Below are 23,501 nucleotides of genomic sequence, written 5' to 3'. Positions count from 1 at the left end.
ACTATACAAAAATATGTTTTTGATTTCTGTAATTAAAAATATTATTATTCTACCAGTAATAAAATTTGAGAGCCCAGAAAAGGTGCTTTTAAATTTTTCTTTAATTCATCAAGATTAAGCATAGTCTCTCCAACAATTAATGGCATTGGATTTCTTCCAGATTCAATTTGCTCCAAAACAGTTAATATAATTGCTTGACCCTCATTAGTTCTACCACTAGTGAGAAGATATTGGTTAAGCATGCAAAAGAGAAAAGCCCTTCTTCTATAAACATGAAAAGATTCAGAATAATGTCTATCAAAGTAGTGGCGTGCAAATTCTTTTAGATTGACTACGCTACCATCTACAATATTTGTTAGATCTCTGTCTCTTAAATTAAAGAAGCGCCCAAAATCTCTATAATAATATTCATTTATTCTAGGGATTACCGCAAGATCTAATGAAGGGAAGCCTAGGATGGCACCAAATTCTTCCGGTAAAGGGCTAATTTCATCATACCCTAGTCTAAAGCAATGTGTATCTGTGTCCCAATATTCTAAGGCGATATGAATAAAATCTATGTCAAGATCTACTCCCTTAACACCATAAATACCTCTCATGTGAAAAAGTGAAGTTCTTTTCTCTCTTTAACAATTAAAGACCGACACCATTCACGAGTGAAATTGCTAAAACTCTTAGTGACTAAAGACATGATTATTTGTTGAGAAACTAAGGTTATAATTAATCTGTTCAAATTATACAGAAAATCGGTAGATTAGGGGGCTATTTATTTACAAAATCAATGCAGTTTGACTCCGAAAAGGATTCGGAGGCAGCGCATTGCAACGCCAAACGACAAGCCTGTCGCTTGGCGACAACACTAGCGCTCGACTACAGCACAAAAAGCGTGGCGACACGTGGCGCTGCAGCGCTTCCTCAATGTGCTATGCAAACCGCGTTTTTTCTGGCTATGATTTGAATTCGTACAATGACTTTACAATTTTGCCCCTTGTTCAAATACCCATACATATTAATTAATATATTTTCTTTTCTTTTTGGATTTATTCAAACTTAATTATATTTAAGTTTGTTTCACGTCCGATTTATTTTTCATTTTTTTGCTTTTCGGGGGAGAAAGTTGGATACCCTCCATTAGTAATAAAAATGACGTAAATTTTTGCGCAAAATTAATCACAATTTTTTGCACACTCACATATGCACATAAAAATGAAAAATAAATACAACGATAATACAGTCATAATAGATAATAGTCTGTATATACAAAATATGTCTAACAAACGAGTCAGTCAGGCAAAGTCCTATAAAAGTCAAAATAAATAACAAAACAGGTACAACTACGGTGCTGGAGGACGTAGATGATGAGGAATGTTCATCATATCAAAGAACTGCGCAGATCGAGGAGTATGCTCCCCACCAGCTCCGGTCTCTCCAGGAGTAGGGAAACTTAACTCAGGACCAGTCCACCCAAGGTCGCCCTGATGATGAATCAGCAAAGGCTGAGGCTGCGGAGGCTGCTGCAACGACGAGCCGACCTCGTACGTCCCACCACCTGCCGGAGCTGATGTCGCCTCTCCTTGGCCCATCGGCCCAGCCTGTGCGCTCTCAGAAGAAGAGCCCGAGCCTTCCATTGCCTCGATCCGAGCAGCATCGAATTGGCCACCCCGACCACCGGAAGTAGTACGACGACGCCTCCAGCTAAACCTAGCCGGCTCTCTCCTAGCCTCATGTCTCGTCCGAGTATGGGAAGGAATAGGCTGTCCCTACAAAAAGAAATCAAGTCAGATGCAAAGAAAATATAAATATAAACAATGCAGAAATAAAGAGGAAAAGCTACCTCCCGAACGGTGTCGTCGTGACGACAGGAAGCCACGTTCCTCATCCGCACTAGCTAGCTCCGAAAGGCGTCTATGCACCTCACAATTGCCGTAACCACCTCACGCGACAACTGTCAAAGAAATAAAGTCAATAGCAATACAGGGTAGATGTAAGCAAATAGCAAGTAAATAACTTACCCGAGTCTGGTGACGAGGGATAGATCCCTCAACGAAACGCTGATCCTCGGGATCAGGAGGGATCATCTTCTCAATGTATGTCCCCTGATATTGGATGAACATACGAGGGGGAACAAACTCAGAAGGCTCGGTCTGGAAAAAAAGCAAACCAAAGTGAATAAAATACCACTTGGGGGCTACTTAGCAAAAAGATAAAAGACAAAAATCATACTGCCGCCTCCTCAGACAAAATAGGGGCCGGAGCTAACAACGGCAGCAAATCCTCCTCGTATCATCGTCCCGAGCTAGCATAAGATCGCCAAGGGGTACCAGCAGGAGACCTCTTCGATAAGTTGAGCAGCATCGCATCATGGAACATGTGGCGAGGCGGAGGAGCAGGGACGACAAAAATCTATGAGGAGTGCTGAATAACAACTCTCTCTCCTAGGTACACCGCCGCTTCATACGTCCCCTGAAAGTAGCGATGCTTAACAGTGTACTGCGCAGTCAGCGCAAGAATAACCCGACCGTTTCATGGCCAGTACAACACCTCAGGCTCCTGCAAAATATGTCTGTAAGATAAAGCTCTATCGAAAGCAATACAAAGATGTCGACTATTCAAAAGAACATACTGAGAGGATCAGCTCTCGGACACGGGCAGTAGTCGCCTGGTTACTAAAGCGACCTCCCCAATAGGCACCAATAGGGAGCTCGCGTGGAGATGGTCTCGCCGGCGCAAGCGAAGGAAAGTACTCATAGAACCAAATCTACAAAGATAAAGAGGAAATCAGCAAATTCTAATAAGAGTTTAGAAATAAATTTTAAAGAGAAAAAGTGTACCTCTACGACTCTCTAGAAGGTAGAGAGAGCGATGTTTCCTGTGTAAGACCGGTGTCGACAAGAGTCTTGCAATCCCCGCAAAAGGTCAGCATAGGCCAAGCTGGCCTAATTGTAAGTCCCGATCAGCTGAAGATCGCGGAGAGCAGAAAGGTAGTAGAGCTGCACCTGATTACCCTTGTTAGGAGAAAAAGTCCCTGACAGCAAAATAAGTGCAAAGATGCACACCCGTTACTCTCGGGTGGTCGCATCGTCCTCAAAAGACATTGCCAAAGTCGACCGGGGAATGCACCTGGAGCTAAATTGTGATGGCTCCACCTCATCACGGGCCCGAACAACGATCGGACCCAACATCTCGTCAACCACAAGAGAGAAAACACTAATAGAGCTGTCGAACGGCAGCGTAGTCGAGCGAAACTCCAGTCCCGAGATGAGACTGAAGTCGGCTGGGGTGACAGTCATCTCTCCCCAAGGAAAATGAAAAGTGTTGGTGGTGTCCCAGAAGAACTCCACCAAAGCACGAACCACGTGGTGGCCCGTATCGAATGAGTACATGGCCTGCGTAGCTCGGAATACGGTTGTCAGCCCACAAGACACCCTAAGCAGCCGCAGCCCCTCATCGTTGCTAAAATACTTGTTGTACAACTTGCCTAGGGTGTCGTGAGCCATGGCTGCGCGTCCTACCACTAAAAATCCCACGACACACCCTCTCAGAAATGTGGTGCTCGGGGGCAAAGAACAATGTCTGCTCGTCCCACTCTGGTAAAGGACCGAGAGAGGTGGACGGATCTGCGTCCTCCTGAACAGGCTCGTGCTCTCGTCGTGTGTCTCAAGACCGAGAGCCAGAACCTCTATGTCTAGCCATACTACATTGTGCAAGATTGACAAGAAATTAAGGCTCTATAGTATCTAAAGTTCGCCTAGTTGCATGATACTATGTTCGCAAAAAAAAAAAAAAAGAGTACGTAGTACTAAAACAGAGCACAATTTCAATTCAAGCATATATGGCATTTTTTCAAGAAATCAAACAATTTCTTGCAATTTTATTATAATTATTGCGACAAATTGAACAAGAATTGATAGCAAAAACATCAAGAACGTGCCACATTATTTTCACGACCTTAAGAGGTTTAACAATGGTGAATCGCTCGTTTCTTCACCAAATTGAGTCAAACAAGTCTCAAAATACTCCCAAGGTAATATATAAACATAATCAAGCAATTTCATGGCATAAAATTTGACAAACAAAGTAAATTGGAGCAATATAAGTTTTGTATTTTCAAAAAATTCGTGAATAAACATGTGCAAAATTCAGAAAAATTCGAGTGAGTTTGCAAAAAACTTACATAGATCAGCAAACTAGATGAACAAAGCTTTGATTTGCAACAAATTTGAGCGAATTTGGTTGTGAAACGAGCAAAAACGGACGATTCGAAGTTTTTGTGGCGAAACTCGAATGAACGAAAGCCGTAGCAGCGAAATAAGGAAGAAAGGAGATTTATGCGAAAATCCCAACAGTAGCGTCACACGACAACTCTGTCGCCGAGCAACAAAGTGCAGCGCCGAGCGATAGGAAGAAATCGCGGCGCCAGCGACGTTGCAGCGGCGATACAACGCGAAGCCTCTCAAAATGATTATTTTGACCTCGTACAACAATTCTAGGTTCCTTGGTACTCTAGTTAGCCCCTCTAAGCAACTTGACATGATTTAGTAATCGGCTCGGTTACAATTGCATTAAGTGATCGACTTGAGAAATGATCGTCTCACTTAGCTTAAAGCGCCTTAACATTGGCTCACTGCAAAGGCACCGATATAATGGTTCATAAATAGCAAAGGCACCGACATACTGGTTCACAAACAATAGGAGCACCGACATACTGGTTCACAAGCAGCGAAAGCGACGATGCACTGGCATAGCAAACGCAAGTTCAAGCAAACTTTAAAGGATCGAAAGGCGTTGGTCTTTGGTGATACTCTTCAAAGTGTTATCACAACAAATGAGGATAGCTTCAGGAGAAGCAATCTTTAATCATATTCCCTGGCTTGCGGAAGATGGTCACAAAGCGCTAGAAGATCATTTCAGGCGAAGCAATCTTTGATAGGATTCTCTAGCTTGCAAAAGGCTGTCACAGCAGAATTGGAGGCAGTTACAGGCGTAGCAGTCTTCAGGTGGTATCCCCTAGCTTGAGGAAGATCGTCAAACAAAAAGAAGCTCTTTGCTCAGAGACGCGTGGGTATTTCATTCGAAGCTCTTTGCTCAGAGACGCGTGGACATATCATTCAAAGCTCTTTGTTTAGAGACGCGTGAACATATCAAAAAAGCTCTGTTGTTTAGAGACGAGTGAACATCAAAACAGCAAGATAGCGTTCCCTAGCTTGTGGAAGGTTGTCACAACAGCAAATGCAGCAACAAATCAGTTACCTCAAGAGACGTGTGCTTGACGGTGCAAGATACGCGTTTCTTAACTCTTTTATCTGTTTTAACTAACGCTAGTTTTGCAGGTATCGGCATTACAAGAATGATTTAGGATCGGCTAACGTTGTGAATCATTCTCCGTCCCTATTGATACTTTGACTTTTGTTTTTGAAACTTGCGTTTCTCCAAACTCAGTCAAAGTGGGGGCGTCTGTAGACACCCATTTGTGTCTCCCCAAAACAAAACCTAGTGATGAATACGTTTCACGTCGAATCATAACCGAATGAAGTGAAAGTGTGGAATGTCTAGTGTCGCGGTTAGTTTTAATTCTTTTCTTTCTCTCTGTTTTTGAAAACCTATTTTATGAAAATAGCTAATCTAGTTTAGTTTGGTCCATGGAAAGGGTCCAACAATAGTGTAGTTGGATCGGGTTCAAAAATACTTTTCCAACGATATATTATAAGCCCAATTCCGATGAATAATGAGGAAGTTATGGCCAAATTACTAAACTGGGCCCGGTTTGATCTTTATATGCGGCCCAATGATCTAGAGGAGGGCCTATTTTGATTTATCATTCCTTATGCAATTAGGATTGATTATAGTCTTCTAGAATCTTCTAGAAGGTTCTTTTGAATCCTAATGTCATTAGCGTTGATAATTAAGTTTTATGAGTTTTATTTAGAATTAAAGAAGTGTTTTAAGTGAAATTACAGTTTTACCCCTCGTACGCTTAATTATATCAAAAATATGAAAACGTGTGAAAAAACTGCCTGCATCACCGCACCACAGGCTGTCGCCTGGCGACAGAGGCTTGTGCGGCGACAACGTCGTGTTTTATTCTTCTTGAAACTCCGATTATTTTTATCATATTCCGGCTGATTTTTCATTATAAATAGCTTCCTCAAACCTCCGTTTTTAATTACCAACTCTCATTAAGAAATCTTGATACTTTTTCTCTCTCTCTCTTATTCTAAACCAACCTTTTTTACAAACACAAAATTCCGCATTCACAAGATCTAGATACACCTAGCCCAATTCGAAGTTGCCTTCGCCCTAGACGTGAAAGGTTTGGTATTTCTGAGGGTTTGGTCCCAAATCTAGTCTAAACTTTCTTAATCTTTATTGTATTTAATTGTTTGTTTTATTGTTTCCCTTGAAGTTACTAACGTGTGTATTTTGTTATTAGAAAGAGATACGAGGCATCCAAGTAAGTTCTTTAATTGTTTTCATTGTTATTATGATAAAGAAATCATGTTAGGATGTTTTGATTGATTCCTAGTATTATGTTAGGATGTTTTTCCTTAGTATCATATTTAGGGTGATTTGCTTGTATCAATTATGATTTCTGTGATGCTTCCTACTTTCTTTCCTAATAGCATGTTAGTATCATGTTAGGGCTAAAGCTTTGTTTTTTAATATTTAGTGACATGCTAGGGTTTGTTATTAATCTTGTTAGTTTCATGCCTAAGATCTTGCTATTATTATGCTTTAGCGTTGATATGATTATTTTAATTATGATTATGATGATGATTATTATTTTTATTATTATTATTATGTTGCTTTATATTTATTTTTATTGCTTGATCACGCCTTTTATGAATGTTTAAAGGGAATTTGTACTTGTAATCACGCTTAATAAGATAATTAATAATCTTGTTTAGGGTTAATTTGATTATAATTCAAGTGATCGCCAATAATAGTTTTATTTGTGCATTAATAATCAACCAACATAGATTAAACAGGTTTAGGGTAAACCTATTGATTGCAAGTTAGTCAGAGAGCGCACATGAATACGAGCAGAATAAAGTAGAGGCCTATTATTAGGGTAGGTTCAATCACTTTTAGGTTGGATTTGTACCTTCATCCCCGAACTTCCGGTTATGGTTCCAGACCTATTGGATTTAACGATCTCATGGATCGTTAAGGGGTGTAACCTTCAACCTGTGAACGATTTACAAGTTCCTAAAACTTGTTGGCGACTCTTTTTCTCTAGCTTCTTTCCCTTTGGACGCCACCATGGTTAAGTGTATGATCACAATGGGGATCAAGTTTGGGGTAATGCTTGAAATATTCCCTACACATGGTGACTATGAAGCCACCCATCCGTCTACGATCAAATACCTTCATGTGGTCAAAGCTGAGGGTAGGACACTTGAAGAATTCCATTTGATTCAAGTGCCCAAGTTTGAAAACAATCAAGCGGATGCACTGTCATAATTGGCATCCTCCGCCTCACGTGATACACCTTGGTCAATCTTCTGAGAAGTAATGGAGAACAAATTATTAATGACCTGACAGCAATCCATAGCCCAATCCTGTTTGCTAAATGGGGCATGGACATCTTGGGACCGTATACGCCTACTCTAGGCGGAAAATGGTACATTCTAGTGGCTGTTGATTATTTCACCAAGTGGGTTGATGCAGAGGCGGTAAAAAATATCAAGGCTAAGGATGTCATCTCTTTCATTTAGAAGAACATCATCACCCGGTTTGGGGTACCTATGTCCATGGTTTTTGACAATGGCCCTCAGTTGGAAACGCCTCAACTCAAGACTTGGTTGGGAGATCAGGGGATCTCACATTGTTTTGCATCAGTAGGCCGACCCCTAGAAAACGACCAAGTTAAAGCCTTCAACAAACTTATCTGAAACGTCATTAAAAAAATAATAGAAAGCGCCGCTGGTTTATGGGCTAAAGAATTTATTCATGTCTTATGGGCCATCCGGACAATTGAAAAAGGGGCAACCGATGAAACCCTATTTCTCATGGTTTACGGTGTTGAACTCGTCTTGCCCATCGAGCATTATGAGCCGACTCTTCAAGTCATGCTATACGATGAAGAGGCAAATAGGGAGGCCATGCGGCTAGCTTTGGACTCACTCTCGGAACGCATGGGAAATGCCACCGGCGTCATGAGATCTACCGTCTGAGAATGACCCGTTCCTACAACAAAAGAGTACACAAATGGCCCCTGAAAGAGCGTGACATTGTGTTACGGAAAATTAAGGCAACCGGAAGGGACAATGAGCAGGGAAAGTTAACCCCTAATTGGGAAGGTCCCTACCAAGTTTATGAAGAAGTAAGGAACAACACCTACCGCCTATAAACCCAGATGGTAGGCGGCTGCCCAGAACATGGAATGTAGACAATCTTAAAAAGTACTACTTCTAAGAGCTGTAAATTTTTGTAAATAAAAAGCCTATCAAGGAAAAGCTGCTTTTTGTTTTCAATACTGTTATTTATTACTTTATGTACATGTGTAATATACCTAAAGCACCGACTGTGCAAAACAAAGACGACCAATTTGACATGCTAAATCTAAACTAAGTTAAAAACTTAGTAGCTAAACAAATGTCTAAGAGACGTGAGGCCAATGGCCGGATGGTAATTTATTTTATAAATTCGCCTGCTCTAACATGAGTAAGGCGTCCGACCGAATTGTCGCTGAGAGCATCTCCCATCAGGGTGGCACAATGCTCTACAAATGCATACATACAACAAAGATTAAACGACCTAATTGGTGAACTCATAGCCGTCTGACCTGGGTAATCTAAAAGAAGACTAAGTCTATGGGAACCGGTTGTTTGAAGATATCAGCTGGTGACCAACCGAAGTTCTGACTTCGGTTATCTCTCGAAATTGTACGTCCTCTTAATGGGGCAAATGGACATAGAGTATAATTGAATTGCAAGTACCAAGGCGGTACAAACCCGGCTGATCCACTTGTTGAACGACTGTGTGCTTGATTGACTTAGGAACATCTTTAAAGTATCAAAAGTTTCCAAATCAATCAATTAAGTTTTGAAACCATTCACAGAGCCGTCCAGGGGCATGTACAACCTTTTGCCGCATGCTTTTAATAAAATAGGCAAATTCACATATATATGCAAAAACTGAAAAATGCAAAAAAATTAAATCAAATCAAAACCGACTCAGTTGGTACTTTCATATATGTAGGCGTCGCTCGAAGTGCGCCTACGTTATGCATGTGTAAATATGCTTGGCAATCATAGGAAGTGGGAATTGACATAATGCGATAAGGGACACGATTAGGGACAAGGAAAGTAGGGAGCCGCCAACAAGTTTTTAAGGAACTTGTAAACCGTTCATGGATCATAAAAGGCAACCACGAATAAGGGACAACGATAGGCAACAACGATTGACCCTTGAAGGTTACACCCCATTCATAATCCATGAGATTACTAACTCCATATGGTTCGGAACCACGAAAGGAGGATCGGGGATGATGGTACGAAGTGAGTCATGGAGTCACATTCGCCCGTATTGGCCTCTACTCGATTCTTATAGTGAAAAGTGATTCCTGCGATCTCAAAGGCATGCAAACAAAATATTCAATTTGCTCAAAACTATTATTAAGCTAAATTGGTTGAATATTAATGAAACATATTATTCTAAAATATTGTGATCACTTTAATTAATAACAAGATTATAAAGGAACCTAAACCGGTTGTCCAAATTATCTTATTAGGCGTGATTTTCAATTACATATTCCCTTTAACATGCAATATGGTGATCAATAAATATAATAAAATAAACATTAATATTGGAAGCAATTCAACAATAATAGTGTTAGTCAAATTAAATATAAAATAACCTAATCATGATACTAGCAATAAGAAAATAAAATAAGAGTAATTAAATTAATTAATAATTACTCACATTTCGCGCGTTCCTTTAAATTGCTACATCATGAATAAACTGTTAGTAACTTCAATAAAAATAATAAAGTAAATGAAAATTAAATTAAATAAAAAGTAGAATTGATTTGGTCCAAACCCTCAGTTATTTGTACCTTTCACGCCTTGGTTTAAGGACGGAACCTCGGGTTAAGTATAAACTCCTTGGAGTGCTTAGGGGAATTATTATGGAAGAATAAGGAGGCTAGAAATTAGGTTAAAGAGGGAGAAGAGAATGATTTTTGGTGTAAGGTGAGAGAGAATGATTATTGGTGCCCCCAACTGCAGAAAAGGTGGGTCCTATTTATAGGGAAAATGAGCAGAGGGAAAACGCGGAACCCTAAAAAGATAAAAACCCTAAAAAATAATACCGTGTCACGGCAAAGAGCACTGTGACACGGTGAAAGGCACCGTCCGACAGGGGAAGATCCCGTGACACGGGGAAAAGCTGAGTGACGCGGGAAATAATAAGGTTACGGGAAGTGAAAACGCGTTTAGGGATTACGCGGAGAAAACACGGAGCAATCCCGTGGCACGGGATGTGCACCGTGACACGGGAAGAAATTCCGTGACACGGCATTTTCCACCGTGGCACAGTGCAGTATGCCGTGTCACGGTGTAAAAAGTACGCGGAAATTACACGGAATATCCCCGTGTCACGGAATGGGCACCGTGACACGGGAAATTGCACCATGACACGGTGCAAAATCCCGTGACACGAGAGAAAATTGTGCAGAAATACAAAAATGGGCACCGTGTCACGGGAATCAGCCCCGTGACACGTCAGCTTTTGCCGCGTCCCGGCATTTTTGCTGCTGCGCGGTAATTTCAGTTTTTTACCCGTTTTTACAATAATCATAACTTTTGATCCGTAACTCGGAATAAGGCATATAAAATATAATTGGAAAGCTTATCAAGTATAATTTCCAACACAATTAGATTCAAGTCAAAATTATATGAGGTTTTAAGATATGACCATTTTAGTGGAAGGGTGTCGGTTTTAGGCCGAGTTTAGTGTTTTGCTCATATCTTTTTCGTTATAGCTCGGAATTGGGCTTATGATATATGGTTGGAAAGCTTATTTAAAGTCCTATCCAACAAAATAATAATTGTATCAAAATTGTATATCCATAAAATCAGTTTCTCTCAGTTTTGCGATGTGGACACGAAAAGTGGAAAATAGGTTATGGTTTAGGGAAATGAGCTAGAAATTGGATTGGTTCATGAAATATATTGGGTAGAACATGGATTTAAGCACTCCAAAGATTAAATACTCAACTTGACCAATAATGGTGGTGAAAGGTTGTTCATCATCGGGTTTGGTTTTGGGGAGACATTTTTAGGTGTGTACAATATATAAAACTCGACCATAGTAGCTGGGAGGAAATGTTGACTAGATAACCATCCGGGTAAAAGCAAAAACAATTAAATTGTTGATTCATTACATTCTAATAGTCGGCACACAGGCCGGAAATGCAGACGGCTTAAAGCCGTATAGAAGACAACAAGCTTAAACTTGCGGTACAGTCGGGTCCCTCTCTCTTGTCTGCTCAGGCGGTGGTAGAGTAGAGTTCACTTGAGCTTCTTCTGGTTCTTGCTCTTTCTCTCCTCCGCTCACAGCTTGAACTGGCCCTTCATCTACCTCCTTGTTGGCCCAGGCGTCGAATGACCCAAGATACGACTTGCCCTTGTCCTTGTCATTGATAACTTCGTTAGCATACTGATAAGCTAAGGCCCAAATACCGTACTCCTTCCCCGGGTGTAATGCCTCCCTGGCGATCTTCATATGATCTGTGCAATCGGACTTGTTCTCTTCAACGATCTGCTCTTGCTTGGCCTCTAGCATTACCTTGAAGTTCGCCCGGGGCATTTCATTCTTCAGGCGGTTGACGTCTGCGCGGAGATCAATGTTCTCCTTGTCAACTCCCTCAAGATTTTTGATGTTCGCTTGGGCATTTTTGAGCGCAGCCTCAAAGTCAAAAGCCTTCTTCTTGGCGGTCTCTAGTTCAGCCGTAAAGCGCCTGATGTTTTTCGCCCGAGTCAGTTCAAATGCTTTAGTCTCAAGTTCATTTACTATAGTTTGGTATTAAGCAACGTCTGCAGAGTCTCGCATAGCTTTATTAGCTTGTTTTACCTTGTTCTATTTGCATGTGGGACCATGGCCTCTTCAACCCATCAACCCTCAACATAGCCTATGGAAACAAACAAAGTGTTAGGGGCTCAAGCAGTAAAATACTTAACAAAATTTGTTGGAAAAGTCATACCTCAAACAGGAGGGCCATGATCCGTTCAAGGTTGAACGTCTCTATGCCAGGGATGTCATCCTTCTCCTTCTTGGGGATGGCCCCAAGCATAGAATTAGTGTATTGCTGCATATGCGGCCATGGGGGTAATTTGCATCATAACCAAGATTGGGTGAGTAAGCTGTGTAGGCGGCACCTATCGGCAGAAGGTGAAGGAATTATGTCTTTGATAAGTGCAAGTACTAGATATATCAAGGATCACTATTATGAAGATTATAGGTTCGTTCTTTTCGGTCGTCATTATCTATTGCTAGATTATGATAAATGATCTTTGGACTAGTCAAATAGTAAGTCTAGTAGAATGGATCCACGAGGTCACATAACAAGGGCATTGGGTTAAACAAGTTAGAGGCCCATTATTGGGCCTCATTAGGATATGACATACTGTAGGGAATATTTCAAGCATTACCCAAACTTGAACCCCACTGTGATCATACACTAAATTACGGTGGAGTCCAAAGGGAAAGAAGCTAGAGCAAAAGAGTCGCCAACAAGTTTTAGGAACTTGTAAACCGTTCCGAGGTGAAGGTTACACCCCTTAACGATCCAGGAGATCGTCAACTCCAATAGGTCTGGAACCATGACTGGTAGTTTGGGGATGAAGGTACAAATCCAACCTAAAAGAGATTGAACCTGCCCTAATAATAGGCCTCTACTTTATTCTGATTGTATTCATGTGCGCTGTCGGACTAATATGCAATCAATAGGTTTACCCTAAACCTGTTTATCTATGTTGGTTGGATATTAATGCACAAACAAATCTATTATTGGCGATCACTTGAATTATAATCAAATTAACCCTAAACAAGATTATTAATTAACTTATTAAGCGTGATTACAAGTACAAATTCCCTTTAAACATGCATAAAAGGCGTGATCAAGCAATAACAATAAATATCAAGCAACATAATAACAATAATAATAATAATAATAATAATAATAATAATAATAATAATAATAATAATAATAATAATAATAATAACAATCATAATCATGTTAAAGCATAATATTAATAGCAAGATCTTAGGCATGATACTAACAAGATTAATAACAAACCCTAGCATGTCAGTAATCAATAAAGATCAAATATATAGCCCTAACATGATACTAACATGCTATTAGGAAAGAAAATAGGAAGCATCATAACAATCATACTTGATTTAAGGAACTTATTCTTTACCCTAAACATGATACTAGGAAGATCAAAACGCCCTAACATGACACTAAGAATCATAATAACAACCTAGACATGATTTCTAAGAACCATAAAATCAATAAATCAATTACAGCACTTACTTGGATGCCTCGTATCTCTTTCTAATAACAAAATACACACATTAGTAACTTCAAGGAAAATAAAAAATCAAAACAATTAAATTAAATAATAATAAAAAGAGAGATTTGGGACCAAACCCTAAGAAATTAAAACCTTTCACGTCTAGGGCGAAGGCAACTTCGAACTTGGCTAGGTGTTTCTTGATCTTGTGAATGCGGAATTTTGTTTGAGAGAAACTAGTTTAGAAAAGAGATAGAGAGAGTATCAAGAATTTCTTGATGAGAGTTGGTGAAAGAGAATAAGAATTGGTGAGAATTGATGATGGAAAACGGAGGTTTTAGGAGGCTATTTATAAAGAAAATCAGCCGGATGGATAAAAAAACGAATCAGAGTTTCGAAAAAAATAAAACTGATTAGCGCCAGATGCTGGACACTAGCGTCAGGCGCTAAGGCTAGCGCCAGACGATAAGCATTAGCGGCAAGCGCTAATCCTTTCGTCAGGCGCTAGAAAATAATTTCACACGTTTTCTTATTTTTGATAAATTTTATTCGTACAGAAGGGCAAAATCGTATTTTCCTTAAAAACACTTGTTTTATTCTGATTAAAACTCCAAAAGGTCAACCAAAGTCAATTTATTAATGCTAATTAAATTAGGAATGAAAAGAAACTTCTAGGAGAATATAGAAGACTAAAATCAATTCTAATTGCATTAGGAATGATAAATCAATATTAGGCCCTCCTCTAGATCATTGGGCCGCACATAAAATCAAACCGGGACCAGTTTAGTAATTTGGCCATAACTTCCTCATTATTCATTAGAATTGGGCTTATAATATATCGTTGGAAAACTCTTTTCAAGCCCCATCCAACTACACTATTATTGGACCCTTGATATGGACCAAACCAAACTGGACTTTCCACAACACTAGACTTTCCATACTTTCACTTCATTCGATTATGATTCAACGTGAAAGGTACTCATCACCGGGTTTGGTTTTGGGGAGACACAAATGGGTGTCTACAAAAGCCCCCACTTTGACTGAGTTTGGAGAAACGCAAGTTTCGAAAACAAAAGTCAAAGTATCGATAGGGACGGAGACTGATTTAGAACGTTCTATGATTCTAAATCACTCTTGTAACGCCGATACCTGCAAACTAGCATTAGTTAAAACATATAAGAGAGTTAAGAAACGCGTATCTTGCACCGTTGAGCACACGTCTTTGAGGGTAACCGATTTTGTTGCTGTTGCATTGTTGTATTTGCTGTTGTTAACAACCTTCCACAATTTACGGAATGCCATCTTGCTGTTTTGATGTTGTGGTTGCGCTTTGCCGCTGGTGATGTTCACTCGTCTCTGAACAATAGAGCTTTTTTTGAATATGTCCCCGCCCCTCTGAACAAAGAGCTTCTGAATGATGTGTCCACGCGTCTCTGAACAAAGAGCTTTTGAATGATGTGTCCACGCGTCTATGAACAAAGAGATTTTGAATGATGTGTCCACGCGTCTCTAAACAAAAGAGCTTGAAAGAAACGTCCACGCGTCTTTGAACAAAAGAGCTTGATGATATGTCCATGCGTCTCTGAACAAAGAGCTTTTGATGATATGTCCACGCGTCTTTGAACAAAAGAGCTTTGATACTTGAATGTTTATTGCGATAATATTCCGAAGAAAACTTCTGAAGACCAACGCCTGTCGGTCTTTAAAGCTCGCTTAAACTTTGCTCCCGCTATGCCAGTATGTCGGCGCTTTAGATGCTTGTGAACCATTATGTCGGTGCCTCTGTTGTTTATGAACTAGTATGTCGGTGTCTCTGCTATTTATAAACCAATATGTCGGTGTCTTGCAATGAGCCAATGTTTAGGCGCTTTAAGCTAAGTGAGACGATCTTTCGTCATGTCGATCACTTACTGCGATTGTAATCAAGCCGACTACTAAATCATGTCAAATTGCTTAGAGGGGCTAACTGGCATACCAAGGAACCCAAAATTGTTGTATGAGGTTGAAATAACCGTTCTAAGTGGTTAAGCGTTCTGTCGCCATTGCAATGCTTCTGGCACCGCAATTTGGCTCTGTCACCAGACGCTGAGATCTAGCGCCAGGCGCTGAAATTTGTTGCCAGACGCTAGATGTTGTCGTTTGGCGCTGGAGTCGGGTCTTCCCTATTCTGCTCTTGCTGCCGCTGGGATGCACCTGTATCTATCTTTACTATAGGACTTTACTAATCTCTTTCTTTAGGGTTGACCTAAGACTTGATGTTTCTTGACTCATTGACTTGACACGACTCAAGGTATAAGCTTGACTCGCTGTGATTGACTCGAGGTTGACTCGACTCGAAGTGAAATGACACGTGTGACTCATGATCCGTGTGTGCATTGTATTGTGATCGTGTGACTCGAAAATGCAAAAAAGCAAAAACTTCCGTCATTTTTGTGGAGGGTACCGACTTTCTCCCGAAAAAGAAAGACGCGAAAAAAGAAAGAAGCGAAGTTATTGAAGGTGCATGTTGAATGAGCTTAATCCGTTAACGTTGTCTCTCACAATACAAGGATTGTAACGTCTTAAACTATCCTAGTTGACTCGATTATGAAAGTATTTAGGTAACTTAGGCGCGGAGGCTAAGTACTTCATACTTTGTGATGCAATGATGATGAGCGATTTTGACATGACAAAGCATGCTTCAGCGTTATGTTAAGATTTCGTGACAAAGGGTTCCTAAGGGAAAGTATATTTGGTCATGTATCTGTGCGGTGTGTGAAAGTGATACTAAAGTTAGGCCGCAAGAGCTAAATGTATGGAAAGATATTATTTTGAGAAGAGCCAAAAGATGGTGACTCTTAGGCTAGGTAGGCTAATGACGTAAGGATCAAGCCCCCAAGTCTAGCTCTAAATGAAAAAGGACGAGTGTAAGGAGGGTGATCCCATCGTAAGGGGTACTATCCTTAAATGCCCATGGCCCTTTAAAAGCCTAGGAGTTTACACTTGTTAGGGTGTATTAGGATTTGAATTCCTGACTGTTTGGGAGACCTTGAATTAGAAATGATTCTATCATACACGCTTTTTTGTAAGGAACAAGTAGGAGTCGCCAATGAGTTTTAGGAAAACCTATAAACCTCGTTCATGCCTTTCTCCCAAGTAGAGTTCAAGGGATATTTAGCATGAATCATAAGTTTACCCATGCCCAAATTGGTCTACATAAACCAGAAATGAGTTCGGGAGCGAGGGTACCAAGATAACGTTCCCTTTAGAGGGAATCGTGATCCTAGCCCTAGTGCGGCCTCTACTAGCTCTTCCTTTGTACAATTTCATCACCAAACAATATATGCAACGTGGTACCTAAAACTATGTTAATTGATTTTATTTACACACATCAATTTATGTAGGAATTACATCATAAGGTCGTTATTCTTATTTAATTAAATTCGTGAAAAGAACAAGAAAATAAACAATATTCGCCTTGGCTTAAGTGATAAACCAACAATTATTTTATTCAATTCTAATCTTTATTTAACGAAAGATACTATATGGAATTGATTAATTAATTATTTTAAAGATGATCAAACAACACTAATTAATTAATTAAGGTTCTTTTTAACAAGAAAATAAATGTGATTTAACTAAGTGCTCGGGAATTTACCACTTCTCTTTGCTAGATCTCCGTTTAGAACACTTATGGATTTCTTCTTGTTGGGGAACCTCCACCGTAGTAACAAAGTATCAAAGGGGTGAGTGTTTAGGACAAGACGGTTAGGAAGCACAAGTTCACAAGTATTCTGCCAGCATTTTTGGTTATTTTCTGTGTTTAAGCCTCGGATTAGGGTCTTATTTATAGGGAATGATTAGGTTTAGGGTTAAGAGCATTCTGCCACAGCAGGTGTCGCGCGCAACTGGATGAGTTGCGCGCGGCTATCGCGCGCAAGTGAATAAGTCGCGCGCGGAATACGCGCGCAACTATTTATCTTGCGCGCAACTCTATGGTAAGATTTGATTTTCCAATATTTTGATATTATGAATCTTTTGCGAGCGCATCTCCAGAAGTTGCGCGGAGTGCTGCGAGCAACTGAATAAGTTGCGCGCGACATCTGTGCGCGACTTTGTGAGATGCGCGCGACAGTTTCTGCGGCAGCTTAAATTTTAACCTAGACGCTCCTAAATCCGTCATTATTGGGTTTTAAGCACGGGCTTAAGCCTAATTATTATCGGTTTAGTTAATTGGACCTTGTATTAGCCTTGTTCTTTTATTCGGGCTAGTCTTTTGTGTTTTGTGGCTTAACCAGTTATCCATAAGTATTCTTCACTTTGATCCAACACGAAGATGGCTTTATTTGTCGTCATTGCACTTCCTGTCGGGACAGGATTCCAAAAGTAGATGTCTACAACGAGCACAAGGGATCCCTTGATATGATCAATTATGAACGTAAATATGAATGCATTTTTATTACGGCCGCACCTCGATGTGAGGTTGCATACGTATTTGTTAGGAATCAGGCCGAACGTAGCTCTAGCCGAACTTCGCACAAGTGTGTGTATACCTCAAAAAGGTCTTTTTAAGGGTTGTAACATGGTTAGGCTAAAGGTTATAGAAGAAGAAAGGGATAAAGGCTCAAGATCTTAGATAAGCCCCCAAGGTGTGCAACCTTGCTTTTAGAATACTTGTATTTTCATGCTTGAGGTTTAGCTCTCTTTTTTTGCTTTATTTATTTTTTCTCTCTTCTTTTTTTGCTTTTGCATTTTTTTTTATTTTTATAAGTGTGGGCAATCCCGATAATGCGGTCTATCACTCACTTGATATTCATGTTTTTCAGGCACGGTACCGGGCACTCGATAAGAGACGCAATCTGAAATGTGTTCTTATCAAAGACATGTTCATGTCAAAGGAATTGGAACACTTGCCCTTTTGTACACTTTTATTATTATTATTTTTTATTTTATTTTTTTGCTATTTTAATCTTTTGAAGTCACTCAAGCTTTTATGAAATTGAAAATTGCATAAGTTACACACCATCCCATCCCAAGGTTAGGTAGATGTAGGTTGAAAAACCAAAGGACTATCGTGAGACGAGGCTCAAAGTGGTTTACCAAAAAAAGGATTGCAAATTAGAAGGGTGAAAGAAAATATGATGTGGCTACAAGGGGTGCCTCAAATCATTGGTATACCTTGTGCTTTGTTTGGCATGGAATTTTTTATTATTTTTTTTTATTAATGTATTGCAATGCAATGATCATATGCAAGGAAATATAATGCTCATTTTATTGAAAGGGAAAAAGAAAAAATCCTACAAAAAAAGGTGCCTATGCTAGACTTATTGGGGAAAGGAAAAAATGAAAAAAGAAATAGAAAAAGAGGTCATGAAATCTTGTCGTTGAAGCTTGCCTCTTGTCCCTGAGCTTATCATCACTTGGTGTTCTTGCCTACTGAAGGTATTGGAAGCCCGTTATTGTGGATCAAATATTGGATTGCTTCTTTTAGCTTCCAACAGCTCTCAGTAGTATGACCCCTACCTTGATGGTACTTGCAGTGTACATTTGGGTTCCAACTAGACAATCTCTTCTCAAGTCAGTAGTACAAAAACTAGAATAAGGAACACAAGATATAGAACTGTTAACTTGGATAGGCGATCTCTAGGATTATATAGAACGCCTATCTAAGTTAACTGTTCTATTTAGTTTATTTATTTATTTTTATTAAATTGTCAATTTATTATATAGAACGCCTTTCTTAATTAACCGTTCTGTTTGATTTAACATTTAAAAAAATAAATAAAAAAAAATAAAAAAATGATAAACCCTATTTCTCGTGGGTTTGAACGCCCATCTATTTGTCTAACTTCTCCACAGCCGTACTTCTCTTCTTTCTCTTCAAAACTTCTTGCTTTCTCTTTCTCTTTCCCCCTCCTCTCAGATCTAGCTAGTTTAGAGCATCTCCATTGTTGTAACAAAATTCCCCAATAAGAACTATCTCATCTCGTTCTATCACCTTTTCTGATTGTAGAAAACACATCTCGTTGTCAGTCAAAATAGCCTTAATATGGAGCTTCAACAATGGCAAGGCAACAAAGCAACACAAACTCGAATTCTCTCTCCCTCGACAACTATGGCTGCTCAATTTTCATGTCGGTAGTTGGAAGCTTAACTACCTCCTCTGCACTCCATCATCAATTTTTGTTGTTCTTCTTTTCCCCCATCTTGTTTTATTTTTTTGGTTTTTATTTTTGTTGATTGTTCATTCCAATAAGGTGAGATTTTGTGATGATTATATTGTGCTCAATTGTTTTTTAGTTTTTGGGGTAAGATGATTCTTCAACTTTTTTTTTTTTTTTTGGTTTTTTTTTGTTTTTTTTTTGTAAGGATATTAACATTAAATTGATTTTATTCTATTGAAAATACCGGTAAACATATGATTGAATATATTCGTGTTAAAGATGTATTATTTTTATTATAAGTTCTTGTACATTTATAATTTTTTTGTTTGTTTATTTCAACACATTATTCGAATACAATGGGGAAGAACGACTGAAAGATCTTCATGGAATCATTTTTCAGTACTATGTTGTTCGAAATTAAAATTATTAACCATAGAGAAAAGGCATAAACCAGCTTACATTCAAGCCATAGAAGATGATAAAGTGGTCCAAGATTAAGAAGAAGAAGAACCATGGTACATAGTTATACTTAATTACGTCACCAAAGGAGAATATCCTCCTCATGCTGACAAAAGAGAAAAACGAGTATTAAGACTCTTGGCTTCCCAATACGTACTCATAGACAACAAGTTACATAAAAGGGTACCTAAGGATCGAGCTCTCTTATGTGTAGGGAAAAAGGATGCCCAAAGAGTTATGAGGATAGTCCACGAAGGCATTTGTGGAACCCATGTTAATGGCAAAATGCTAGTCCAAAATATAATGCGAGAGGGGTACTATTGGACTACCATGAATAGGGATTGTCATCAATATGTAAAAAGATGCCCTAAATGCCAAATTTATGCCAATTTACAACATGTTCCTCCATCTCTACTTTACACCTACACTTCACCATGGCCATTCTCTACATGGGGAATTGATATTATCGGTAAAATTACCCCTCCTGGGACAGAAGGTCACGAATAAATCTTAGTAGCAATTGATTACTTCACAAAGTGGGTTGAAGCACAATCATATGCTAAACTCACTGCGAAACATGTAGCACTCTTTATCGAAAGGAATATTAGTTGTCGATACGGAGTCCCACATGAGATGATAAGTGACAATGGAACTCACTTTCAAGCAGAATGTGAAGAATTGTTACAAAAATATGGTATTCAACACCATCATTCTCCCCCTTATAGACCTCAAGCAAATGGAGCAGTTGAGGCGGCTAATAAAAATCTAAAAACTATTATCGACAAAATGACAGAAAATTACAAGGATTGGCCTGACAAACTCCATTTCACACTTTGGGGTTACCGCACGTCAATTCGCACATCAACAGGGAATACGCCATTCTCCTTGGTTTATGGAATGGATGCCGTACAACTTGTAGAGCTAGAGATACCATCTTTACGCATTTTATTAGAAAGTAAACTAGATGAAGTCGAATGGACTAGAGCAAGGTATGAAGAGCTAATTGATAAGTGATTTTTATGTCACTTTTAGGGTGTTTATTGAGTCGCTTTCCGGCTTATTTTACAATAATTTAGCCCATTTTGTTCTTTATTTCTTTTATTTGCTTATTCTCGTCTTTTATCTTTATTTTGAGTATTTTGGTAGTTTTTATTAGTTTTTAGTTTATTTTTGTGATTTAGTTAATAATTTCCCGCTTCTCTCATTTTATTTATTTTATTTTATTTTATTTTATTTCATTTTACTTTATTATTTATTTAGTTTTAGCTTTTTATTTTACTTTATTTGTCTTATCTTATTTTATCTTATTTATTTTATTTTATTTTATTTTATCTTTTAAAAATCCCCTCGTGTTGTTTTTGGTTGTAGGTGTTTTCGGGTCCGTGGTCGATCGGGTTCAAGGTCCGAGGTTCGAGGCAATTCGCACCAGCAGCCCCTGCTCCTCCTTCTCACACCCACCTCCAATCAACAACAACCACCCAAATCACCAACCTCCACCTTCAGCCACCCTTAACAGCAGCCACTACCACCACCACGCAAACCACCAGCTCCACCACTGCTTTCCCCCAATTTACCAACTACAACAGCAACAAACACACCACCTCCAATCACCTTCCCCTGCTTCCTCACGCAAACCCCAACACTACCACCACCACGCAAACCACCAACCTCCTACAGCATCCCTGCTGCCAGCCGCAACTCATACCAGCACCACCAACCCAACCTCACCTCCCATTTCGCCACCAAAATCACCACCAACACCCCGCAACTCCAATCAGCCCAACAACACCAAAACCGCCAGCAATCACCACCACCATCACCCACCAATGCCGCAACACCCAGCAACCCCTGCTCCCTCAAACAACAGCCGCAAACCACCACCAAAATCGCAACCAACACCACCAATCCACACCCAACAGCAACCACCAGCCCTTCACCCACAATCGGCCACCAATTGCAACCCCAAATCGCCCAAGCAACATCCGCAATTCAGAGCAAATGAAAATCAATCAAGTTCGAGCAAACCAAAGGAGTTTGGTCGAAGTTCGAGTCAGAAACTTTTGAGGTTTTGTAATTTGAAGAGGTGTGGTCGAACACACCCATGGTTCGACCGAACCAACCCCGTAGTTCGGCCGCACCAACCCATGGTTCGACCGAACCATTTCACGAGCTTCCCGCGTGACTTTTAATGAAAATCGAACTGCTGCAAAGTGATAATTGATGATGATGATGAAGTATGAGCGGTGATGATGATGCGTGAATGGGTGCTTGAATTGGAGCAGGGGAATTCGAAAGTGGAAGGAGTTTGGGGGTCTGATTATTTTTTGTGGTTTGGGTGGGAATTTTGGGGATTGTTTTCTTTTTCATTTTCATTTTCCTTTTATTTTATTTTATGGTTGTTTTGTTTATTTTTAGTTTAGTATTTTAATTGTTTTAGTTTAGTTTTATTTTCTTTTTAATTTCTTTTACATTATTTTAGCTTGTATTATAAATACCCTCTTTGGGTTATTTTCTAAAGAACTTTGAATCAACATTTTATTTTAGGGAGATTAGTTTTAGTTTAGCTTTTATTTTCTCTCTCTTAGGGTTAGTTTAGGAGTAGTGTAGAGAGAGAAAGCTTGGATTTCCATGGAGTTTTTGAGAGGTTGAAGAAGCAACTCTGTGGAACTTCTTCTCATCTATTCAATGAGCATTTTCTAACTTCCTCTCATCTTTATTTCTTGGCTTAATTCTTAGTTTTTGCTTTTTGTTTATTGATTTGAGTAGATTAATTAGTTTATTTGTTTAATCTTGTTTTTATTCTTATTTTACCTTGTTTTCCATGTCTTTCTTCATTATGTTAGCTTAGATTTTGTTCTAGGGAAATGGATGAAGGTTATGTTAATAAATTGAATGATTGATTGTGATTAGTATGGAATTGTTTCTTGATTATTGTGTATGGATGATGCTTTTATGGATTAGAATCTTTCTAGCTAATTAATTCTATGTTCTTAATTGTGCTTTCAATCGATTGTGCGAGAGTGAGTTGGTTGAGAGCCCTAATTTCTTCCATACCTTTGCTAGGCTAGTTGCACGAGAGTGAATTAGTTTAGTAGGATAATTAACATGCTTAATTGTGCGAAAGTGAGTTAAATGTGTTGATTGTTCCTAATCAAGGTCATTTTCATCTAATTGTATGATGTTATTGAATGTATTGATGTAATTGGATTCCACTTTCCCTAGTTTTAGTTATTTGTTCTTAGTTGTGTTTAGTTGAACCTCTCTCTGTCTCACAAGCTTTCCTAGTAGTCTAATTAGCACAAATTGATACACTTAGTCCTTTTGGGTTCGACCCTTTACTTGCCACTAACTATTTTAGTATAAGTTTAGGTATTATAAA

Source organism: Chenopodium album, chromosome 4 (assembly GCF_948465745.1).
Source record: "Chenopodium album chromosome 4, dcCheAlbu1.1, whole genome shotgun sequence".
NCBI classification, from domain to species: Eukaryota; Viridiplantae; Streptophyta; class Magnoliopsida; order Caryophyllales; family Amaranthaceae; genus Chenopodium; species Chenopodium album.
This window is presented reverse-complemented; position numbering follows the sequence as displayed.